The sequence below is a fragment of the Ailuropoda melanoleuca genome, chromosome 7 (genome assembly GCF_002007445.2).
Source record: "Ailuropoda melanoleuca isolate Jingjing chromosome 7, ASM200744v2, whole genome shotgun sequence".
Lineage (NCBI taxonomy): Eukaryota > Metazoa > Chordata > Mammalia > Carnivora > Ursidae > Ailuropoda > Ailuropoda melanoleuca.
Window position 1 is genome coordinate 69,449,545 of NC_048224.1, and position 24,285 is coordinate 69,473,829.

The 24,285-nt window shown below is 41.9% G+C and overlaps 1 protein-coding gene across 1 annotated transcript in view; it reads left to right on the top strand.

Annotated features, from left to right (window-relative positions):
- Positions 1 to 405: 405 nt before the first annotated feature.
- The window catches only part of MTUS2 (microtubule associated scaffold protein 2), a 640,692-nt gene continuing 616,812 nt past the window's right edge, over positions 406 to 24,285 (top strand). The window contains exons 1-2 of the mRNA XM_034665023.1: positions 406 to 537; positions 699 to 908. The gene's annotated coding sequence lies outside the window, so the exon portion shown is untranslated. The remainder of the gene's footprint in view (positions 538 to 698; positions 909 to 24,285) is intronic.

Genomic DNA, 24,285 nt, shown 5'->3' on the forward strand with positions numbered 1-24,285 from the left:
ACTCCTGCGTGCAGTGTGACGACGGCGACGGTTCCCTGAGCAGCCCTCGCTCGGCTCCTCGGTGGCCCCTCGGTGGCCACGGTGGTCCCAAGGAGCTGCGGGAGGCGCTCGCGCACCGGGCGGCTGCTCCTTACGCCGTCCGCCGCCTGTCCAGGGGTCGGTGGGTGGGTCTGTGGGTCCGCGGCCTGTTCTGTGCTTCGCAGAGACTTGCCCCGGGCCGCCGAGCACCACCGCCCGCCGAGAAGGCGGGGCTGCTGGGGTGCGGGTGTTGCCGCCGGCGTTGCTGTCACTGACCTGCCAGGCTCTCCTGCCATTGGGTCCCGTGGCTGGCGCCCTCACGGGGATTGGTCCGCTCGATGTCACTCTCGTGAGCCCGCCCCCAGAGGCCCGGGCTGATCCCGCATTGCCGGGTTGCCAGCTGCGGACTGCGGGCTGCTGGGCCGCTCCGTGGGCTCGCTCCAGGGCTCTGCAGTGAGAAAACATTTCTGGGCCCGGATGTCGTTCTTCACAGAAGCACACAGGAGATCAGTTGCAAAAGTAATATGTTTGGGATTCAGCTCCCCGTAGCATCCGGGTCGTAGGGCAAGTTCCCTAAGGAACGGCAGAAAAGGGGGACAGGGTAGGGAGCTCCCGTGGAGGGTGTGGGAAAGAGAGTGCTCCTGGCAAGGGGTCTGAAATGTGATCTCTGGCTCTTCCAGGTGGTGTGACCTGGGGCAAATTATTTCATCTCTATGAACCTCTATTTCTTTGTCAAGTGGATGTCACGGTCCCACACCTAATGAGGATTTCTAATGAAACCCTCAACATGTGTGTACACAGCATAGCCCTGGAGCAAAGGAGGGGCGGGCTGTACATGCCTTCCAACAAGCCCACCAGGAACACGCCCGAAGCTGGATTTATTAGTTCTGGTAAGGAGGAGGAATGTATAAATGGGGAGCAATCAATGTGGTATCTCAGTAGAAGCGTTAGAATTTGTTATGTGTCTTGGGCTTATGCAATTGTGGGAAGTTCTCAAGAAAGCAAGGCCAGGCACTGTATTGGATGCTGTCAGGAAGTGGGGGTAATCCTATGTTTGGGTATCTTAATTCTTAGCAAGAAGGAGTGAACACTAGATGGAGGTTAAAGCCATTACTGACAAAGAAGCAGCTCGTAATAGACATTTTTGGTCATTTTTGTGTTTTAAACAGTGTTCCTACTCTGTCTGTGTTTAGACAAGACTGTGGAGTGGTCTTGTTTTTGTCAGGATCATGGTCATAGAATGGCTTTGTCTGATGTTATTCTGTGAAATTGTTTTTAGTCCACAGAATATGGTCCCGACCAGCTCATAGCAACATCAAGGTCAGTACCCAGATATCAGAGCTGCTTTCTCTTTCTCAGTGCTCAGTAAATGATAGTTAAGTCACTGGGATGTTGAATCGGAAGTCTTAGATTTGAATCCTGATTGCTACTTGTAACCTAGGATGTGACACTTAACTTCTCAGCTTCTTCAAATGAGCATTTATGAAGCACTTGTTAATAAGTATGAAACAGTGGAGCATGGATGTTGGTTGGAAAGAAGGTATATAAAAATGAACAGAACACAGTTTCCTAGGAAGCCAGGTCATATTTTAAAATTGCAGTACAGTGTACTAAGTGCTAAGTTAGGGGCACATTAGAAGGGGGATGGGCAGTGAGAGCAGCCAACAGACCAAGGAGTGTTGGTCCAGAAGGAAGAGGTAGAGATCTGACCTCTTCCCAAGATCACAAGGGAGAAGAAATGAATCTATGCAAAAGTGCTTTTGAGAATTGTAAAGCATGATCTCACTCTCACTAAAATAATATCTATTTTTGTGCTAGCCGCATCCACTTTCTGTTTTAGCCAGCTTAGACCCTCTTGTTGAGATAGGTGGAAAATGACCACTTCAGGTGCTTGGCCTCTGTAAAATCAAGCAGGTCAAGGTCATGCCCCAAATCTTAGTATCTTAAAATGGCAAAGGTATATCTCTAGATCTTCCTGCCCATCTTGGGTCACTTGAAAGCTTTACTCCCTGTCAGTTTAACTCATGAACACAGATTGATGGAGCCATCATCTTAATATCATCACTGGCATCAAGGCAGAGAAAACAGAATATGGTGAATCTGATACCAGCTTTTAAAGATTTCCTCCTAGAAATGATACATACCACTTCTGCTCACATTTGATTGGCCCAAACAAGCCACAAGGCCATGTGAAAATGTGAAATCCTATCATGTACTCAGAAAGAGGAAGTAATATCAGCAAATAGCTCTAAGGACGTCCTTGTCCCCAAGGCCATGATTTCTCATGAAAATCAAGAGAAGGTAAAAGGCATTTAAGAGATGCTCTGTGTTATGGGCAGGAACAATTAGTAGCCAATATACTTCCATGCTTTGCTGTCCCTGCTCTTACCCATGCAGAGACCCAGGCCTTCTTAATTTACTCTCTGCTGCATAGCTCTATGTGCAAGCCTTTTTCCTTTTTCCCCCCCAAATAATATTAAGTGCTTGAGTATGTGTTAAACTAAAGAAGCCTTAGCCAACTGTCAGTTGGAATCTGTCACTCTACGAGGGGCTGTGGATGAAACCAAAAAAGTTAACAAACCACACTTAATTACCAAAGAAATGCCCATTTATTTTTTAGGGAAAAATGAAAATATATGAAAGGAGTAAAAATGATTCAAAACGAAGTGTATGGATATCATCACAGACCAGTAATTGTCAACTGCTGTTGTTGCTCCACATGGGTTCCCACTCAAGCCTTCTTCCCTTCAAGACAGACACCAAAGATAAAGTCTAGGCACAAAAGGAGGAGTGTCCATTGATTGGGCATAACCTCCCTGGCTGTGTTTCTGAAACATGAGTCATCAGGTCTCCAGGAGGATTTTGAATTTTTATGTTTTCAGTTCAGTGAACCTAGTAATTTTAATGTAACTATATTCTGAAATTGTACTGATGCTTGATATCACCTGTATTTCTATTTCTGCTTACGATCACATTGGCTCCAAGTAAAGTACTTTAATAATGTCAGACTAAAGAGAAAAGAAGTGGACTAAATATATAAATGACATGCGCAAGCTAAGTGGACACCAGACGATGTCCTATCACCTAACATTTTCATAGTATTCCAGGAAAAAGTGTGGGAGAATTGAGTCATTACCTGACACATGAATAGATATACCGAGCTCAGAAGAACCCATGCTGTACAGAGCAGTGCCATAGTCAATTGGTAAAGCCAAAACAGAATATAGTAATTACTAGATTTTATTGATTTCAAGAAGAAAATGGCTTTTTCACTTCTGATAAAATCAGCAGAATAAGATGTGATGAAATGACTTTCATTATACCAATTACTACTTAGCAGGTGATTGTCAGTACTGTGCTGATAGGAGTCTAATTATACAACCCCGAGCACAAATTGTTGAAAGGGAATGTAATCCAATCATACGACCTTGATCAATAATGTGCCAAAACAGACCTGAATAAGTGGTATCTATCTGAGAAATTCATAACCTGACTTCAATCCTTGGCTTCTTGACCTCTGTTACCTTGGACGCTGTTGAACAAATTCCTTCTTGAAATCTTTTCCTCCATTGGGGTCCATGACACCTCTGTATCTTTCTACTACCCTAAGAGCTCCTTCTCAGCTTCGTTGGTGGTCTTGCTTCTCAAACTGTACTATTCCTCAGGGTCCTCAGGTCTTCTCCACAACCACATCCCCACTTGTGACTCAACTACCAATACAGCCACCACTCCCAAATCTGAAGCTCACCCGCTGCTCTTGAACTTGACACCGAGAGTTTTCACCTGGTATTTTTTAAAAACCACTGCATAGTTTTAAATGTCCAAAACAGATATTCTCTTCTTGTAAATCTTGCAAAGGGTCTAAGGATTTCCCTAGTAAATCAGAAATCCTGCCTCTTTCCCCTTGGGGTTTCAAGTTACGGTAACCTTTCTGATGTGCTGGGATGGTTCTAAATAAGCTAAGTGTCAGAAATGTACAATAACGACCCTCAAGAAGAAACCCGCCATAATGGTGGTGGAGATGGTGGTAGAGGTGGAGGGAAAGGGCTGGGCTGGTAAACCAGGCCAGTGCCAGGGCCTGTCTGGTCTTAGGGGAAGGTCAATTGGGAACGAAGTAATGATGTTATATCCTCTCCTGACCCACCATCTTGGACCTTGGGGTTCTTTAAGAGAAATGGTTGATTATCTGTACCTGAAAAGATTTGTCACTAGAGTTGTAATTGGGTCTGTGCAGAGGTTAGGCCTCCAGCCCTTAGATGTGAGAGCTGGATGTACTGTTTTCTGTACCAGCCGTACAAAAGTAGAAGTGAGATACTTAGGCAGTCAGATCAGACTTCTCAATTTTTTTCCTGCATAACAGAAGTAAACAAGACTGACTCATTTGGACAAAGTATGTACCCAAGGGTTCTTACTTTTCAAGGAAGGGAGAGCTTGGAGAATAATGAATGGGCTTCTCATAAATCAAATTTGCTTTATTTGTGTAGTAACTTAAGTATGGCTTTATTTTCAACCACAGCAGGTGAAATAGGATATATATATGAAAGCTTCTAGAACATGGTCTGATACTTGGTGGGTATTCAGTGATGTTTGGATCTGAATCTAAGTTTTGTTTTAAAAGGCACACATCCTACTGTGTTTGAGAAATTATAGGGAAGAACCTGGCCACTGCTTCAGGTTAGCATTTCCTTCTGTGACCCCACAGAGCAACTGTCATCTTCCTCTCTTAAGAAGAGTCAGTTCCATTTTTAATGGGGTTGGATATGGGAAGGATTTGGAGTCAGCAGAGTCAGTTAAATTCATGCACATGTGATTCCACAATATAGACCATGTTTCTAGGATTAGTCCTCCTCCTCCTGTGTCCAGGTCCTTACCCCAGGCCACCATACTCTCTCATCTGCATTGCTGCAACAGTTTCTTACTTGGGCACTCCACCTCTACTCTTTATTCTACACAAAGCAACAAAGCATGATCATCTTTATGTAGATGTAGGATCACGTCATTCTCTTGCCTGAAACCCTTCAATGGCTTCCCCATTGAATTCTGAATAAAGTTCAACCTCCTTGCTGTAGCCTGAAAAACCCCAAATGATCTGGCCGCTATCCATCTCTGCACCCCTGAACTCCTTCCTACCATCAGGGTTATCACACTTCTCCTTTAGGCGTTAACTTGAATGTCACACTAGAGAGGTCTTCTCTGAGCATTCTGCCAAACTAGCAAAGTGTGTTCTCTTCTGCTATGCTCTAGCTCAACAGATTCTTGTTTAAGACTTCACATTCTAGGGGCGCCTGGGTGGCTCAATGGTTAAGCATCTGCCTTCAGCACAGGGTGTGATCCCTGGGTCCTGGGATCAAGCCCCACATCGGGCTCCTCCGCTGGGAGCCTACTTCTTCCTTTCCCACTCCCCCTGCTTATGTTCCATCTCTTGCTGGCTGTCTCTCTCTGTCAAATAAATAAATAAAATCTTTAAAAAAAAAAGACTTCACATTCTATATTGTTTTATTTGTTTGTATGTTTTCCTTTTTTGGTCATCTATTCCTTGCACTAGAATTGTAAGCACAGAACCATGACTGACTCACGCAAGACTGTCCACATCTACAGCAGTGGTTGGAACTCCATAAATCTTTGTCAAATGAATGAAATGAGATGATTTTGTTCAGTGCTCCCAAGTTACGAAATTGTACACAAAATCCGCCCTTGTGAACCACAGAGAAAAATTATCCAATATATTTATTTTTCTAAGGAACTGAGTTTATGACTACATACATTCTTGCTGAATCACTTAAAAGAAATATGTACCAGAGTATTCAGCAAACTGTGGTTACAAACAGTATTCCCCAAATTTGTTATGTAATGATGGAAACGGAAAGGTTTTATTCATAAAACCAGTCTAAAATGTGTAACTTCAAAACTTATTGTAATTCTATCTGAAATGTTATTTTTTACCAGCAAAAGAGGGGGAAAATTTTTTCATTCCTACTTGTAATCAAATAAACTCATCTTAGGATAACAATTAAAATGTCATCTTCTGGGGTGCCTGGGTGGCGCTGTCGTTGGGCATCTGCCTTCGGCTCAGGGCGTGATCCCGGCGTTCTGGGATCGAGCCCCACATCAGGCTCCTCTGCTGGAGGACTGCTTCTTCCTCTCCCACTCCCCCTGCGTGTGTTCCCTCTCTCGCTGGCTGTCTCTCTCTGTCAAATAAATAAATAAAATCTTTAAAAAAAATGTCATCTTCCAACTTCAAAACAGGAAGAGGTTTTATTTTTAAAATAAAATGTATTTGACCAGTCTGAGGCAAAATTAACACACTGTTGTATACTGTTGGTGAAAAGTCAATGGGTAAAGGCCTTTTCAGAAAAATAACGTAACAATATGCACTAAAATCATTAATGTTTTGCATCCACATTGTCTGCCCAGCAAGTTCTGTTGGGAAAATAATAATGAATTGATAGAGAAATTTAGCTACTTGGATTTTTACAAGGTTGTTTATAATTTGAAAAGTCCTAAATATATAACACTACGTAACTATACCTATGTTGTATGAATAAAATAATAGAGGAATAGTGCATATATATATAATGGTGTATTTAGAAAGGCTATTATACTATATATATATATATATATATATATATATATACACACACACACACACATATTTAATTACATGGAAAGTTTTTCATACTATGGCATTGAGACAAAAAGGAAATTAGAAGGAGTATATTGCAATTTTGTTTAAAAAGTATAAGTATACATGTGAATGCAGAGAAAAAAGCCCATAACATAACATACCCTTGGTTAATAGCAATTATCTTTGAATGATGGGATTGCTAACAATCTTTATTGTGTATTAAATACGATAGACAGTATAATTTTCTATATTCTCCACATTTTCAACAATGAACACATATTATTTTTATTTTTTTAAGAGTTTACTGAAAAGGAAACAAGAGAGGGAAATGTTTAAAAAAAAAAACCCCACACCAAAAAACCCCCATGCAAAATCACCTATATTTGTTACAAAGCTTTAGGGGAAAAAACCCCTCAGGACTTAGCAAAAGTGATTCTTTTCCAAGCAGTGCTACAAGCTTCACAGTTGAATCAGCAACCATATGGCAAACTGACATCCTTGGCCTGTCACAGGTGGCCCAAGATAAGACAGGATGGAAACCAACTCCTGATAGACAATCCAGAGTTCTTTCTCTGGGAAAGTTCCTTGAGAATGAGAAATAACTGTTGTGAAATGAATGGAGGAGCCAGGGTGAACTTGTAGGTTGCCTGGGTCAACCTCTTGAAAACCAGAAGCACACAACAGTGGAGGCTCAAAGAACGTGAAACCCTCTAGTCTAAGGCTCTAACTATCCGTAAGACAATGGAAGCCAAAGTGAGTAACTGTGTTATTCTTCCCACTCTGTATTTGCTGTTTGATAGTGCTGTTCTCACAGAGATGTGGAAAGGATCCTCCTGGGAATTCCCACCCTGCTGCGGAAGGTCTTTCCTCCATTATTTTTTTAAGAAAAGGAATGGAGTTTTTAAGGAGGAGTGTAAGAAGGCAGTTATGTTTAAGAAGGAGCTTTCAGCAGGAGAGGCTCCCACCCATGCCTGGGCCCCAGGAAGTAAAGTGTACTGTCTTATCTCTCCCCTCTGAGGCTGCTCCCATGTCCCTCTGGCCTTACTTCTGTGCCCTCCAGGCCACTGCACTCCCGAGGTTATGAAAACAGGATAGTCACACCACCTTGGCCGACACTGAAGGGGGGGGACGGACACCCTTGGGTATCTTCAAATGAAAGGAGATGGAACTTGTCTTGCCAGCAGTCACACCAATCCTGAACCCCTGGATCATGGTTTACTTTATTTCTTCTTCCTATAACTCTGATAATAGATTTGTAAAATGCAGAAAACCTTCAGGTAATCGGAGCAAAATTTGCAAGTATGCAGAATGTAACTAAGCAGAACTCTGTTGGTTTTTTTTTTCTTTAAAGATTTTATTTATTAGAAGGGGGGAGAGAGAGAGCACCAGTGGTGGGAGGAGCAGAGGGAGAGGGAGAAGCAGACTCCCCACTGAGCAGGAAGCCCAGCATCGGGTAGGGCTCAATCCGAGGACTCCGGAATCACGACCTGAGCCCAAGGCAGTCACTTAACTGAGCCACCCAGGTGCCCTGCAGAACTCTCTGTTAAGGGTTTTTTGTTGTTGTTGTTTTTTTCTTTTTAATTTCCCTTCCACAAGTATCTGCTATCCCACTGTATTCCCTATTCAGTGTTCCACTTCTCACCCCAGCCAGACCTGGCTTCATCCTTGACTCCTTTTTATCCTTGACTCCCCTCTCTTCATCCTTGACCCCTCTATCTAATACATTCCCTCCACAAGTGTTCATTCAGCCCTGTTTACTGTGCTTCAGTCATTCAACAGATATGTAAGGAGGAAGTTCTGGTTTCAGCTCCAAAGTGTAAAGAGCTTGCAAGTCATCACTCCCATCCTTAGAGCAAAAACATCTGAACAAGCTGAAAATCAATACCTTCTCTTGAACCCAGCAGATATGGAGGTCACAGGGCAGAGCTACATCCCAGGGTTTGAAGAGACAGGCCAATCCAGAGTCACAGCCAAGATCTCCTTACCTGTACAGAAAGCTCTAGAGACGTAAGCTGGTGGGAACACTTAGAGGACAGTTTTGATAAATTGCTGGAGGCCCAGTGTGGACTAGCCTGAGGGTAAGAAATTCCTGGTGTCTGTCACATTTTTGGGGGGTTTTATCTCCAAAAACCTCACCAGGTTTTCAGGATGAAGAGCCAAGAATGATCCCCGCATGGCTCTGGCAGAGGAAGGAGAATATTTACCATTTAAAAATATGCCTAGGGGCACCTGGGTGGCTCAGTCAGTTAAGTGCCTGACTGCGGCCCAGGTCATGATCTCCGGCTCCACACTCGGCAGAGAGCCTGCTTCTCCCTCTCTCCCCACCCCTCCCTACACTCATGCTCTCTCTCTCTTTCTCTCAAATATATAAATAAAATAAAATAAATATGCCTAGAGCATTCTTATGACAAAGGCCTACTTTATAAAGGAAAGGACTATCCTACCTGGGGAAGGGCCTTTCCCTACCTCCAGCCCCCTCCAGCCTTACTGTCTCACCTGCGAAGGGAAAAAAAAGCTAATGAATTCTTGTGACGGTCACAGCCCAGGAAAACAGGTCCACTAAAAGACTGATATTTAATTATGAGGTTACATAAGAACACTTCCCCTTGCCCACACTTGACCAGCACCGGCAGAGCTCCAGTAAAATAGCAGTGTATCACAACTGAAAGAGCTGTAAGGCACAGACCCTATTTACTTTGAAGCCTCTGGCACCTGCAACTACAACAGAGATTAAAGACAGCCTAAACCCTAGCTAGATTCACAGAAAACTCGTACTAAAGGCCTGTTTACGTCAGTTCCTATTACCTGACATGTCATGTACGACTTTCAGCAAAAAATTGCAAAGCATGCTAACAGGCAAGCAAAAACCCAATCTGAAGTGCATTAGAACCGGATGCAAGTATGGCAGAGATTTTGGAATTGTTGGGCCAGCAATTTAAAATACCTATGATAAATATTTTAAGAGCTATTTTGGGAAAAGTAGACAACTTGCAACAACAGTTGAATCAGGTAAGCAGCAAGATGGAAACTCTCAGAAAGCATTGAAAGAAAATGTTAGAAATCAAAAACACTGTAACAGAGATGAAGAGTGCCTTTGATGGGCTCCATAATAGATTAGACATGGCCAAGAAAAGAACCATTGCATTTGAAGACAGATCAAAATGTACTGAGTGCGTCGGTGTGCCAGACACTGTGCTGGGCAGTGATGAGCAAGACAAGTGGCTGTGTCCTTTTGGAGGTACCTTACTGCAAGCAGAGGATTCAGAATACATCCATTCATCTCAAGTCTGTTGTATCCTTTCCATCTTTGCCATCTGCTACCATCCCCATCCTGGCCTTTGCCTTTTTGAAATCTCCCAGATGACTTACACTTTCACATCTGGTCTTCTTACCTTTCAGTCCTTCTCCAGTCCAAATAATTCTTGGCCCTATTGCCGGGAAAATCAATCTCAATTATAAAACTGACTGCATTCTCTCTACTTAGTGGTTATATGTTGCTGTTGGGATAAAGTCCAAATATAGCTTCAGCTTTTACTACTCCATACCTAGAATGTTATATACAGACACACTGAAGTAATTTAATGTTCTGATCTGCTAAGTTCCCTCCACTTAATGGAATGTCCCTCCTCTTCCCTTTTCTGCCTTGCCAAAGCATCTAATTTATCCTTCAAGACCTAGTTCAGGAATCAGTGGCCACAAGGAAGCCTTCCTTCCTCTCCCAACATATCAGTTAGGTGCCGTTTCTGTTTATCATAGCACTTACCACTCTGTATCATAATCATCTATTTTCTTGACTGTTCTGTGGTTTCTTTCTTGACTAGACTGTGGTTCTTTAAGGATAGGGGTCATGTCTTCATAGGCCATGTTTGCCAAACACCTAGTATTTTGGGATATAAAGGCAACTAGTAAATGTTTGATGGATGGATGAATGAATGCAGAAGGTTTACAGCAGGAAAGAAATAGGTAAATACAAGAAACCAAACCACGGTAGGCATTTGGCTTAAAAACCAACTTCCAGGGTGTATTAGTCATAATTCATGGTTACAAATAACACAAGTCGCCTCTGGTTCACTTAAGCAGAGGTGGAATTTTCTGGAGGGGTATGAACTCACAGAATCAATAGGAAGCCTGGAGAGTCATGGAAAAGACATAGCCGAGAACTTGGCATAGGAATGGTCTGCTGAGAACTGAGGCTGACGTAGCTGTCTTGGCACATTGGCTGTAGTGCTGCTTTACTGCCACAGCCACTGCTGACAATCACAGATTGCTGACTTAGTCCCTCTTTCAAGATTCAGAGTCTCAGAGGGAGAATCTGCCTTGCCACAGTTGGGTGAGGTGTCCATCGTGTAGTTGTCGAGGGTGGGAAAAGGGAATAGCTTTTCTTCAGTTTCACTGGAATGGTGTTCATATGCTGAGTAGCCCAAGTGACAAAATGGTGACCGTGCAGATTTTCCTGGAGAGCTATGTGTCTGTCATAACAAAGGACTACAAACTGGATGACTTACAGCACACAAATTTATTTCTTCTCAATTCTAGAAGCTAGAAGTTGGAAATCAAGGTGTTGGTAGGGTTGGTTTCTTCCAGAGGGTGCCTATCTCTTAGCTTCTGGTGGTTACAGACAACTCTTGGCATCTTTTACCCTCCAGATGCATTGTTGCAAGAACATGGAGTGGTGTTCTCCCTGCCTGTCTGTGTTTCTGTGTCTCCTCTTCTTATACAGACACCAGTCATATTGGATTAGGGGGCCACCTACTCCAACATGACCTCATCTTAACTAATTACCTCTGCAATGACCCTCTTTCTAAATAAGGTCACGTTCTGAAGTACGAGGCATTAGGATTTCAACAGGCCTCTTTGGAGGACACAGTTTAACCCATAACATCCTATATATTGTTCATCAGTGTTTTCCTTCTATTCCGTGGTTTACCAAGAGCAGTGAAGGGGGAGTCTTTTGCCTCAGAATAGACAAGGGGTACATTGTGAAAGATTTGAAGACACAATAAAAATGACTAAAAGATGGTCGCCTTTTGTAACCCACTTGGGCCAGCCATTCTCAACAACATCAGTGATAAAATACTTCTCCCCCCCAAATCTGTGTGTTGGTTCTAAATAATTTCCATATGTGGCAAAGATATGTCCACAAATTCTTCAGTATTCCTCCCTTTGATATGTGGAGCCCACTTTCTCTCTCCTGAGTGTGGGCTGGACTTAATGTTTTAGTTTGGTTCATACATGATGTATTTACAGAGTTTGAATTCTGTCTTTAAATGGAAATTTATTCTTTTGTTGTTGTTGTTGTTAGTTGTTTTAAAACTAAAGAAGGAATCAAGCAGACAAATATAAAATCAAGTATAAACATAAAATTAGTTTTGGTAATTACTGAAAATAATTTTGTTACTTATAGTTAAGGGAATGTGAAAAAATGACTTGTCATAGTTGTCAAGTACACTAGGTATTACGACACTGCTTTTATGGCATTTGACCTTGAGACTCAGAATTTTCTGAGACAGCATAAGTTCTCCAAAGTGTAAAGAAGACAGCATGTTTTTCATCATGGCTTTTTCTGATGTTAAGGAGTTAGATCCTATGAAGAGTGAAGTCGTATCCCTACTTAAGCTGATGAAAAATGTGTGAAACGAATTCAACAAAGGCTCCTTGTGTACCCACTGTGTGCTTGGAATACATCTGTGAACAAAACAGACTCTTGCCTTGCTAATAGAGGGAGACAGCAAACATGAAAACTATACAGTAGTTTAGAAGTGGGTGTTTTGGGGGGAAACAATAGGGCAGGAAGGAGAGCCAGGGGCACTGGGGTGAAGTGGATGGGGCAGGTTGTAGGATTGTGCAGGTGGAGGGGGACAGGTCTCACTGAGAAGAGAGATGGAAACAAAGACTTGGAGGAAGGAAGGAAGTTTGCCACGTGGGTAGCTGAGAACATTCCCACAAAGGGACCAGCTAAGGCGTGGCCCTGCATGGATGTGTCCCCAGCCTGTTGCAGGGGAGACACGGAGGCTGTGGGAGCAGGAGAAGGGAGGGGAGGCTGCCCCTGAGGTGGCCTGTACCTTGAGTGAGGCAGCTGTCTTCTGAACGAGAAAGCCTGAATTGCCAATATGCCAGCAGCTGGGGACCGAGGGCTTCAGGCCTGCAGGGGGCCTGGGTAGGACTCCCGGCAGCCCCCACAGAGCGGGGATTTACGGGGCTTGAGTGATTTCATGTGGACAGGAAATTAAAGGCGAACCCGAGGTTAGCATATTGGGAGCTGTCTATGTAATCCCAAGGCTCTTGGTTGACCAATAACAACAGAATACAAAGACACAAAATTGACATACAACAGTTTTGCATAGATCAGGCCAAGACAGGGACTAAAGATGACTTTAAAGAAGGTGAAAGTCATGCACCAAGGAAACTGCAAAAGGCCTAAGGTATTTCCTGGCTACCTCTTTTTTTCCCTGTGTCTGAGAACCATGAGTGGATAGTAAGCTATTATGAGAAAGAAGTGGATCTAATACTTATTCTGTGTGTATATTAGTCTACTCAGGAGGCTTACACAACAGACGTTTATTTTCCCACAGTCCTGAAGGCTGCAAGTGCAAGATCAACGTGTCAGTGGGTTTGATTTCTGCAGAGACCCTTCTCTGTGGCTTGTAGACACTATCTTCTCATTGTGTCCTCACATGGTCTTTCCTCTGAGTGGCAACATCGCTAGTGTCTCTTCCTCTTCTTACAAGAACACCAGTCATACTGGATTAAGGTCCCATCCTTATGACCTCACTTAATCTTAATTACCCCCTTAAAGGCCCTATCTCCCAATAGTCACACTTGGGGTTAAGGCTTCACCGTGTAAGTTTGGGGGAACACAATTCAGTTCTAACTATCATATTACCTTGTGTTCTTTTAGGCATTTAATGCCATAACATTTTGGAGTTAAATGGGTTGTTAGAAGTATTCAAATTTAATTTTCCCTCAAAGTTGGAATCCCTGGCAAACAGTTATTAATTGACTGTGGAACTGAACTTTTCTGGTTGACAAGTCTGATATATAGGATTAGTAATGTATACCAGATAAAAGAACAGGGAGAGGAGTTGGGGGGGTTGTTTAGGCAAGAATATTAAATTCCAAGGCAAAATTTATCTGTAGTAATAAAAGGAGTCAATAGGAGGAAGCAATGATTAAAAAAAAAAAAAAGTAGAAATGACAACACATTAAAAGCAGGGCCCAGAAAGTAAGTATAACCCTGAGTTTGGGGCAACGATCCCGGGGGTGTCTCATACCCTGGCTTCCCTGGGGAGTTGCCCACCACCTGCAAGAAGGGTGTAGGGCCATTCTGTAGGTGAGATGTGGATCAGGAATAGAATGTGCAAGCAGAGCTAGAGGATGCGGAAAATGTCACAATTCTGAGGAAGGTGACCATATATTTTCTCTTCCAAGCGTGGACATTTCTTAGAGTGACAAGGATGCAAGTAGTAGCTGTGCCAGGACAACAGCTGCACACCAGGAAGCCGGGAGGTATGGTCACTCTGGTATTTATGGGGTTATTGCCAGGGAAGCCTCAGTGGATGAGCCTGGGTGTGGGTCTGGGGATGTATGATCCCCCTGACCTCTGAGAAGTGACATTCCACATGGAATTCCACACCCGTTCTCCTGGGCCAGGCTGGGGCCCAGGGGAGAGGAAGGTAATGAGATACACCTTTGAAATGTCAGTCTCTGTATTATTCTGGCCGCCCCAGAAAGGCCACCAATATCCGTCCCCCTCCTTCAACCTCCACATATTGAGTTTTAATTCTTCCCAAGCTTTCAGGTGTCTATTTTAACCATTCAATAGTCAAAATTCAGTCTTATTATTGATTCATAGAGAACTGAAACTTGTCACCAAATTCTGTGCCTTGGCAGTCGATTATACAAAGTGTCATTCCTCACAAGACACGACACAGAGTCTGGAAAACAAAACTAGCAGACTATCATATTAAATGTTTAACGATTTTTTTAAAGTAATCTTTATACCCAACATGGGACTCAAACTCATGACCCCGAGATCAGGAGTTACATGCTCCACTGAATGAGCTGGCCAGGCGCCCCTCCTATTAACTGTTAATAATCAGCACAAAGGTGACAGAAGCCACACGCCAATCCTACATGTGCTGAAATAGCTTCCTTGGCAGGGGAGAACAGAGGTAAAACTCTCCTGGGAGCAACCGCCAGATGATGGGAGGCCAAAGGTCATAGTGTTAGAAAACATTATCAGCAAACTGCACATTTTGAAAACATGGGACAAGGGAGGCTGCTGCGGACGGGTTTCTCCCTCTGTCCCCACTTCTCCCCACCACATACACATTTTTTTAACCTTGCTGTTAGAGCTTCGGTTTTTTTATATATTTATCCTCCTCCACAAAAGCCCTAGGGTAGGCCCACCATCCCTAGTCCCAGCAACTGAATCATTCTTGATCTCATCCAATCACTTCCCTCCCCTGTAAGTACCTTAGCCATGGGCATGTGATAGAATCCTGGCCCCTGAAGTGTTCCCAGTCAGCTGGGATGCTTCACTGTTGAAAGAGGCTATGTGGAAACACAGCCTCTCTTTTTTGCCTCTGAAAGTTGTGTGGTTGTGAAACCTAGAGCAGCTGCGGCCCAGAAAAATATCTAGGGCTTCTGGGAGATCAGGATTGAGGCGCTTCCTCCACAGAGGATTTGCATTTGCCTCTGCCAGATGCCTGGCGGTTCTACTGGTCAGTGACTCCTTAAACCCAATATCTGGCTTGAAACTCCAGAAAGGAACTAGGCCTGCAGATTTGCCCAAGGCAGTGAGGGTGGGGCTTCAGTCAAGACACCTCCAGGCAGGACCCTTCTTTCCCTCTTTCTTCTTTTTCTTCCAGGTGTAGTCAGCACCCAGCAACCTTCTGTGAGGTCCCCTAGGATCTTGGGGGAAAGGGAAGGTTTGTTTCTGGTTCACACTTACCTTGACAGGGAACCTTTTGAAGTATCAGCCTGTAGGAGGCCCTCCAATAAGACCCCTGCCTGGCCATTGATTTCTCCCTCAGACAAGGAAGGCCTCAGAACACAAGTCTGAAAAGTCCTTGTTGTGCTTGATGCAGCAAAGGTCCTGGAGCAAAGTGGCTGAGCATTCCCTTCTCTTTCTGATTCAGACTTTCTTTCGACTTTGGTCTGAGCATTTGCTGCCACTTTACCAGTCCTTTCATTTTGCAGACGATGCCCTCCATATTTCATCTAGCAGAATGCTCTTTTCATTGAGAGGGTTACTGCCCCTCTGCAGTTATTTTTATGTGAGAAAATACATTCATTACTGTTTAAGTCACTTGTGTCTGGAATTTCTGCAACTTTCAGGCAACTGAGTCAGCTCATGACACCCTATCACATTCTGGAGAGAATTCTGTCAGGACGTCTGAAAGAAGTCTGAAGCCTTTAATAGTAGGATTTGGGAGGCACTGTTTAAGTAAGGACTTCTTAGTTATTCTGGGAAAATCTGTATAAGAGAAAAAAAAAATTGGGGGCGCCTGGGTGGCACAGCGGTTAAGCGTCTGCCTTCGGCTCAGGGCGTGATCCCGGCATTATGGGATCGAGCCCCACATCAGGCTCCTCCGCTATGAGACTGCTTCTTCCTCTCCCACTCCCCCTGCTTGTGTTCCCTCTCTCGCTGGCTGTGTCTATCTCTGTCAAATAAATAAATAAAATCTTTAAAAAAAATTTTAAAAAATTTTAAAAAAAGAGAAAAAAATTGACTGATAAAGATGTTGCACAAATATTACAGCAAAAAAGAAAATTAACATTTATTGAGGGTGGGTAGCTATTCTGTTTTTCAGTTTTATCACCTCTGGACTGAAACTCTGGTCCCTTACATTAAACAATGAGATTCTGTTACTTAAGATGTCCAAATAATGTGACACAATAGAGAGGGAGAGCAAAGGGAAGGGGTGGTGGGGGGAAGGGAGAGGAAATAGGGGAGAGAAGGGAGAGAGATCTGTTCTAGCTTGCTTTCCCCTGGAACAAATTCACAAAAAATGGTTCACTCCATGTTTTCTGCTGTTTTGGCTCAGTCAGAGCATATTGTGCCATGAGTACTGAGCTCTCGTGAATTTTCCTCACTGGGACAGAATTCTAGCTATAACTAACTCCGCCAAATTTACACACAGTGCAGTTTATATTTGGCTTTGTTTTCAAGCCGGAAACTTTAAATTGTATTTAGAGCCGGTGTGGTGTGGTGACTGTCAAATCAGTTTTAGCTAGACAGGATATCTTGGAGAGAACCCTAGGAAGCCAGGATCTGGGGTCCACCTTGATTTTCACATTGCCCTTAGGTCTTTAGAGAATCTCAACTTTTCTGAGCCTCTTTGCCCCCATTTTTTCAAGGAACGGTTTGATGAGATGATCTTTAAGATTCCCTCAGATTCTGATGTGCTGTTTTGTGAATGCAAATTTATTTAAGATTTTAAAGCCTGGATTTGATGGCAAATCCCTGAGTTGATTCCTGTAATACTGTCCTCATCCTTGCTGTATTTTCCTTATAACCGTCTCAGTCCTCATGGTTTATCACACTCTCAAGGGCTTTGCTGCAGAGGGCGCCTTGGGGTAAGGCCCAGACCCTGCAGGACCCAGCCCTGGTCGCTGGGCTGCCAGCCCAGACCCTGTCTGGGAAATCAGTGCCTCGGGAGAGGGGAGCTGCTTCACGTGTCAGGATGTTGCTTCCCAGAGGACAACTCACATATCCAAACACTGGCCTCAAGGGTATGCATAGTCTGTTCAGTGACCCTAACAAAGTACCACAAACTGGGGGGTGCTTAAACAACAGACATTGATTTTCTCACAGTTTGGAGGCTGGAAGTCCAAGATCAAGGTGCCAGTGGGGTTGGTTTCTTCTGAGACCAATTTTTAGGGCTTGTAGATGGATGCCTTCTCCCTGTGTCCTCACATGGCCTTTTCTCTAATTGCTCATCCGTGGTGTCTCTTTCTCTCCTTTTTTTTTTTTAAGTGTTTATTGAGCCCCTACTCTGTGCTGAGCGCTGTGCCAGGCCTTAGGGACACAGCAGTGTGGAAGATGGACAGACAAGGGCCAAGCTCTCACATAGCTTCTGTTCTAGTTGTTGTTTAATAACCAGGGTGCAGGGGAGCAAGAGCCCCTGGCTCGGGGTGGGGGGGTGGGGGGGGTGGAGAGGGGCAAACAGGCCAGGTTCAGCCAGTTAACTGCTGACAAAATGCAAAGGCAGATAGTCTACTGGTGGTGACCTGAGAAAGGAATTTATCTCAGTGAGGCCAACACCAGGAAGACAGTGTGCTAACATCTCAAAGACTGTCTCCAAAGTGCTGAAAATGCTTGCAGGTTTACGTAAGGAAAGTGTGGGACAAAGGTCAGTGGGTGTGTGCAGATGGGCAGTAAAGCTCAGGTCAGTCATTGTCCTGGAGCAGTCACACAGTGGCTTGCTGGCTCAGGGCATTCCTTACTGCTTGAGGGGGTAGTTTCAGTTTCCATCACAGGACACTCTACAGGCCTTATCCCACTGGGTCTTTTGCTTGAGTTAAGAGATAAACTGGAAAGAACTTAATCAATTAGAAAATACAGACAGAGGTCAAAATGGAGATAGTTGAAGTCCTCTTCCAGTTTTGTAAGGATTTTTTTTTTTTTAATTAAGTAGGCTCCATGCCTGACATGGGGCCTGAACTCATGACCCTGAGATCAAGAGTTGCATGTTCTACTGACTGAGCCAGACAGGCACCCTATAGATTATAACTGACATACAATATCCTATTAATTTCAAGTGAATATCAGTGATTTGATATTTTTATACATTATAAAATGATCTCCACAATAAGTCTAGCTGCCGTGTATCACCATACCAAGTTATTACAAAGTTAGAACATGCGCGTGTTCTCCATGTTGTACATTACATCCCAGTGACTTGTTTATTTTATAACTGGAAGTTTGTACTTCTTAATCTGTTTCACTTATTTTGCCTGCCCCCAACCATTACCCCTTCTGTAATCAATAGTTTGTTTCCTGTATCTATGAATCTCCTTCTGTTTTTTTATTCATTTGTTTTGTTTTTTAAACTCCACATAGAAGCAAAATCCTATGGTATTTGTCTTTCTCTGTCTGGCTTATTGAACTTAGCATAATACCCTCTAGGTCCATCCATGTTGTTGCAAATGGCAACATTTCATTTATTTCAATGGTTGTGTAATATTCCTTGATATATCTGCCATATATATCATATAATATATCATATCATATATATATAAATATCACATCTTTATGTATTCACCTATTGATAGACACTTCGGTTGCTTCCAGATCTTGGCTCTACGTCTTATAAATAATGCTGCAATGAACATAGGTGTGCATAGATCTCTTCAAATTGGTGTTTTTGTTTTTTTTGGATAGATACTCAGAAGTGAAATTGCTGGCAGTTTTATTTTTAATTTTTTGAGGAACCTCCATACTGTTTTCCACAATGGCTGCATAAATTTACTTTCACACCAACAGTGCGCGACAGTTTCCTTTTCTCCTCATGCTCACCAACTCTTGTTATTTTTTGTCTTTTTGATGCCCACCTGACAGGTGTGAGGTGATACCTCATTGTGGTTTTGATGTGCATTTCCTTGACCATTAGTAATGTTGAGCATCTTTTCATGTGCCTGTTGGTGATCTGTATGTCTTTTTTGGAAAAAATGTCCATTCATATCTGCTGTCCATTTTATAATCAGGCTGTTTGGTCTTTTGATATTAAGCTGTATAAGTTTTTTGGTCAGAATTATTTGTTTATTTTATGGCAATTTTGAAAATCCCAAAGATGTTTGCCTTAGTTTTGTTTGATTATACAAATTGATAGCATTTTTAATCAGTTGCCATAATTTAATTCTAATATGGCAGGGTGGCTTGTTAATTATTAGACATCTTTTCCCCTAGGTGCTCGTTCATTCTCTTATTAGTCACTTGGTTACTTGGCTGAAGAGAAATGTCACAATAATTGGCCATGAATTTCTCAAGCTTAGTGGGTTTTTTTTTAATTAAGTTTTTAATTTTAATTCCGATATGATTAACATACAGTGTTATGTTAGTTTCAGGTGTACACAATATAGTGATTCAACAGCTCTACATTACTCCGTGGTCATCATGATAATAGTTGTGTAATTTTTTTATGAACATTCTGAACATTAACCCTTTATCAGATGTATAATTTGCAAATATCTTCTCCCATTTAGTAGTGTGTCTTTTCAATTTGTTGATGGCTTCCTTTGCTGTGCAAAACTTTTTAGTTTGATTAATGTTATTCATTTATTTTAGCTTTTGTTGCCCTTACCTGAGGAGACTGGTCTAAGAAAATATTGCTAAGACTGATGTCTAAGAGTTTAAGTTTTCTTCTGGAGTTTTATGGTTTCAGGTCTTACATTAAGTCTTTAATCACTTTGAATTTATTTTTGCATATTGTGTAAGATATTGGTCCAATTTCATTCTTTTGCATGTAGTTGTCCAGTTTTCCCCATACCATTTATTGAAAAGACTGTCTTTCTCCACTGTGTATTTTTGCCTCTTATTATAGATTAATTGGCTATATATATATTTATATCTGGGCTCTCTGTTCCATTCCCTTGATCTATATGTCTATTTTCATGCCAGTACCATACAGTTTTGATTACTGTAGTTCTGTAGTATAGTTTGAAATCAGGAAGAATGATACCTCCAGCTTTGTTTATCTCTTTCAAGATTGTTTTGGCTATTTGGGGTCTTTTGTGTTTCCATACAAATTTTAGTATTCTGTGTTCTAGTTCTTTGAAAAATGCCATTGGAATTTTGATTGAGGATTGCATTGAATCTGTAGATTTCTTTGGGTAGTATGAACATTTTAACAATATTAATTCTTCCAATCCATGAGTATGGAATATCTTTCCATTTATTTGTGTCATCCTCAATTTCTTTCATCAGTGTCTTATAGTTTTCAGAGTATAGGTCTTTTGTCTTGGTTATCTTTATTCCTAGGTATTTTATTCTTTTTGATGCAATTGTAATGAGATTATTGCCTTGATTTTTTTCTTTCTGATAGCTCATTATAAGTGTATAGAAAAATAACTACTTCTGTATGTTAATTTTTTTATTTTGTGACTTTATTGAATTCATTTATTAGTTCTAACAGTTTTTTGGTGAAGTCCTTAGGGTTTTCTATATATAATATTGTGCCATCTGCAAATAGTGACAGTTTTACTTCTTTTCCAATTTGAATGACCTCTATTTCTTTTTCTTGCCTAATTGCTATGGCTAGGGCTTCCAATACTATGTTAAATAAAAGTGGTGAGGTGGAAACCCTTGTCTGTTACTGATCTTAGAGGAAAATATTTCAACTTTTTACTATTGAGTATGATGTTATCTGTGGGCTTGTCACATCTGGCCTTAATTATGTTGAGGTATGTTCCTTCTCTATCTACCTTGTTGAGAGTTTTTATCATAAATGGATGTTGAATTTTGTCAAATGCTTTTTCTGCATCTATTGAGGTGATCATATTATTTTTATCCTTCATTTTGTTAATGTGGTCTATCATGTTGATGGATTTGCAGATGTTGAAACATTCTTGTCTCCATGGAATAAATCCCACTTGATGGTGGTGTATGATCCTTTTAATGTATTGTTAAATTTGGTTAACTAGTATTTTGTCGAGGATTTTTGCATCTCCATTTATCAACAATTTTGGCCTATAATTTTTTTTCTGTGTAGTATCTGTCTGGTTTTGGTATCAGGGTAATGCTGGCCTTATAAAATGAGTTTCAAAGGGTCCCTCCCTCTTCAATTTTTTGGAATAATTTGAGAAAGATAGGTATTAACTCTTCTTTAAATGTTTGGTAGAACCTGTGAAGCTGTCTGGTCCTGGACTTTCAGGGGAATTTAAAAATTAAAATGAATTCAATTTCATTACTTATAATCAGTCTCTTTAAATTTTCTATTTCTTCATGACTCAGTCTTGGAAGGTTGTATTTTCTAGGAATGTATCCCTTCTAGGTTTTCCAATATTTTGGTATACGTTGTTCATAATAGTCTCTTAGGATCCTTTGTATTTCTGTGGTTTCAGTTGTAACTCCTTCCTTTCATTTCTGATTTTATTTATTTGGGCTCTTTCTCTTTTTATGAGTCTGGCCAGAGGTTTATCAATTTTGCTTTTCTTTTTAAGAACCAGCTTTTAGATTCATTGATCTTTTCTATTGTTGGTTTTTTTTTTTTTGGTTTGTTTTTGGTTTCTATTTCATTTATTTCCGCTCTTATCTTTATTATTTCCTTCCTTCTACTAACTTTGGGCTTTATTTGTTCTTTTTGTAGTTCCTTTAGGTGCAAAGTTAAATTGTTTATTTGGATTTTTCTTGTTTTTTGAGGTAGGCCTGTACCACTTTGAACTTTCCTCTTAGAACTGCTTTTGTCATGTCCCATAGATTTTGGAAAGTTGTGTTTCCATTTTCATTTGTCTCAAGTTGTTTTTTTGATTTCCTCTTTGATTTCTTCATTGACCAATTGATGGTTTAGTAGCATGTTGTTCAGTCTCCACATATTTGTGTTTTTTCCAGTTTTCTTTTTAAAATTAATTTCTAGTTTGATATTATTGTGGTCAGAAAAGATACTTGATATGATTTTAATCTTCCTGAATTTGTTGAGACTTGTTCTGTGGCCTAAGATGTGATCTTTAACTAAAGCTTTCTCAAAATGCATAGGTTTCTACAATTAACGGTGACTACTGCTGGAGGGTGGAGGTAAATAGTTTCACTAGGTGGTCTCTGAGGTCCCTTTTATACGACTTGCCTGTACTAATTCATTGTCACCTGACAGCTCTTCCTTAAATAGTCAAAAGGTGCAGGGGCTCAAATAAAAGTGAAAGTTACACATCATGTGCCTGATTTTGCTGTTCTTAGGCCACGCTTAACTCCTTACCCGATCTCCCAGAGACCCAAAACAGTTTCACTTTCTCTCTGCCTACCCTTGTACAAACTAAGAAAGGATTTTAGGTGATCAAAACCACAGAAATGAAAAATTACAAGGGCGTGAATTTAATTGAGAATTTTCTCTTTATTGAGCATCTGTTCTAAGCAGAGCACTCTACCACGGGGAATAGGAAAGAAGTAAAGGGGGGGAGGGGAATCTGGCTCTAAAGTCCTTACAAAGCAGATGGAGAGGTGAGTTATATTCTGACTGAAACTTATCATTATCATGGGAGATGTGTCCAGAAAGGAGGCCATTGGTCACATTAGGGAGGATCTGATGATGGAGGCCTTGATCCCAGAAATCAAGGAAAATCCAGGTCCTGCTACCAAAGGTAACCACAGCCATGAGAATCTATTTACCTCTGTTTATCTGGTCATTAAATGCAGCATGCCCTTCTAAGGCACCAGTTAAAGATTTATGCTTAATTGTCCTTATTCTGCAAGATAGTGACTTTGGAGGCAGATGTAGAGGGAGACTAAATCACCAGTTGCCCTGGACCAAGGTTTACCAAACCGAGCTTAGTACTGCCAGCGGGTTGAGAACCTCTTGCAAATTATCTGAAAAGTCTTTTGAACCCTTTGGAAACAGCTATGGAGTAAACATAATGATTATGTTTGTAATATTAATACAAAAAGAGTAACATTTCTCAGCTGTTCTGTTCATACTGGCAGCTGCTATTGTTCACAGAACCTATAGCCTCAACAAGAAGTTAGTATATTTATGTCTGTCCTGTTTCCTCTAGGAGTCCTATATATGTGCCTAAGAAAAAAAAAATCACATTCAGCCAAATACGTAACCTAAGTAACAGGCACAGGAAACTCTCAGAGATTTAGAAGAAAACCTTTTCAGAATTTGGGAGAAAGCCGTAGAATTTCACTGTTAGATCCATCCCCTGTCTTCTGTCGCCTCACAGTGGAGCCCAAGCAGAGCAGTGTGCATTTTCCCCACCCTCGCTGGGAGCGTTATATGCAGGAAGATGTCATGGAAGAATAAAGTAGCCTGCAGAGCTTGGTACTAAGTCCAGTGAAAGACCACAGCGAGCCTTGACATGAATTCTGAGACAGCTTCTGAAGCCAATGCTCTGGATCTCTCACTAGGCAGGACCAGGCTGCCTGGACCCACTACCGTATTCTCTGGCTTTGGTCAAGGTTCAAGGCTTTGGGGCATGGGGAGGTTCTAAAAGCCCACCGAGGTCTTCTGATGGGGACCAGGGCAGATTTGGGCTGAGTTGGGATTTATGTGCAGAAATCAGTTGAAAAACGTAAAGAGATTCCACAGAAACTAAATTTCCCTCTCTCGAGGATTCTCTAAAGCAACTCCAGCCCTGGTTTGGGATTCAAATTCTGAACTAGATTTGTCCTGCAACCCCAAGACTGGTTGATTGGTCAGGTATTACCAGATTCAGAACCCTCCTTGGGCATGTGGAACTTATCTACAACCTTTTGATCCATGAGCACTACTAGAATATTCCCTGTGTGGGGCGCCTGGGTGGCACAGCGGTTAAGCGTCTGCCTTCGGCTCAGGGCGTGATCCCGGCGTTACGGGATCGAGCCCCACGTCAGGCTCCTCTGCTGGGAGCCTGCTTCTTCCTCTCCCACTCCCCCTGCTTGTGTTCCCTCTCTCACTGACTGTCTCTATCTCTGTCAAATAAATAAATAAAATCTTTAAAAAAAAAAA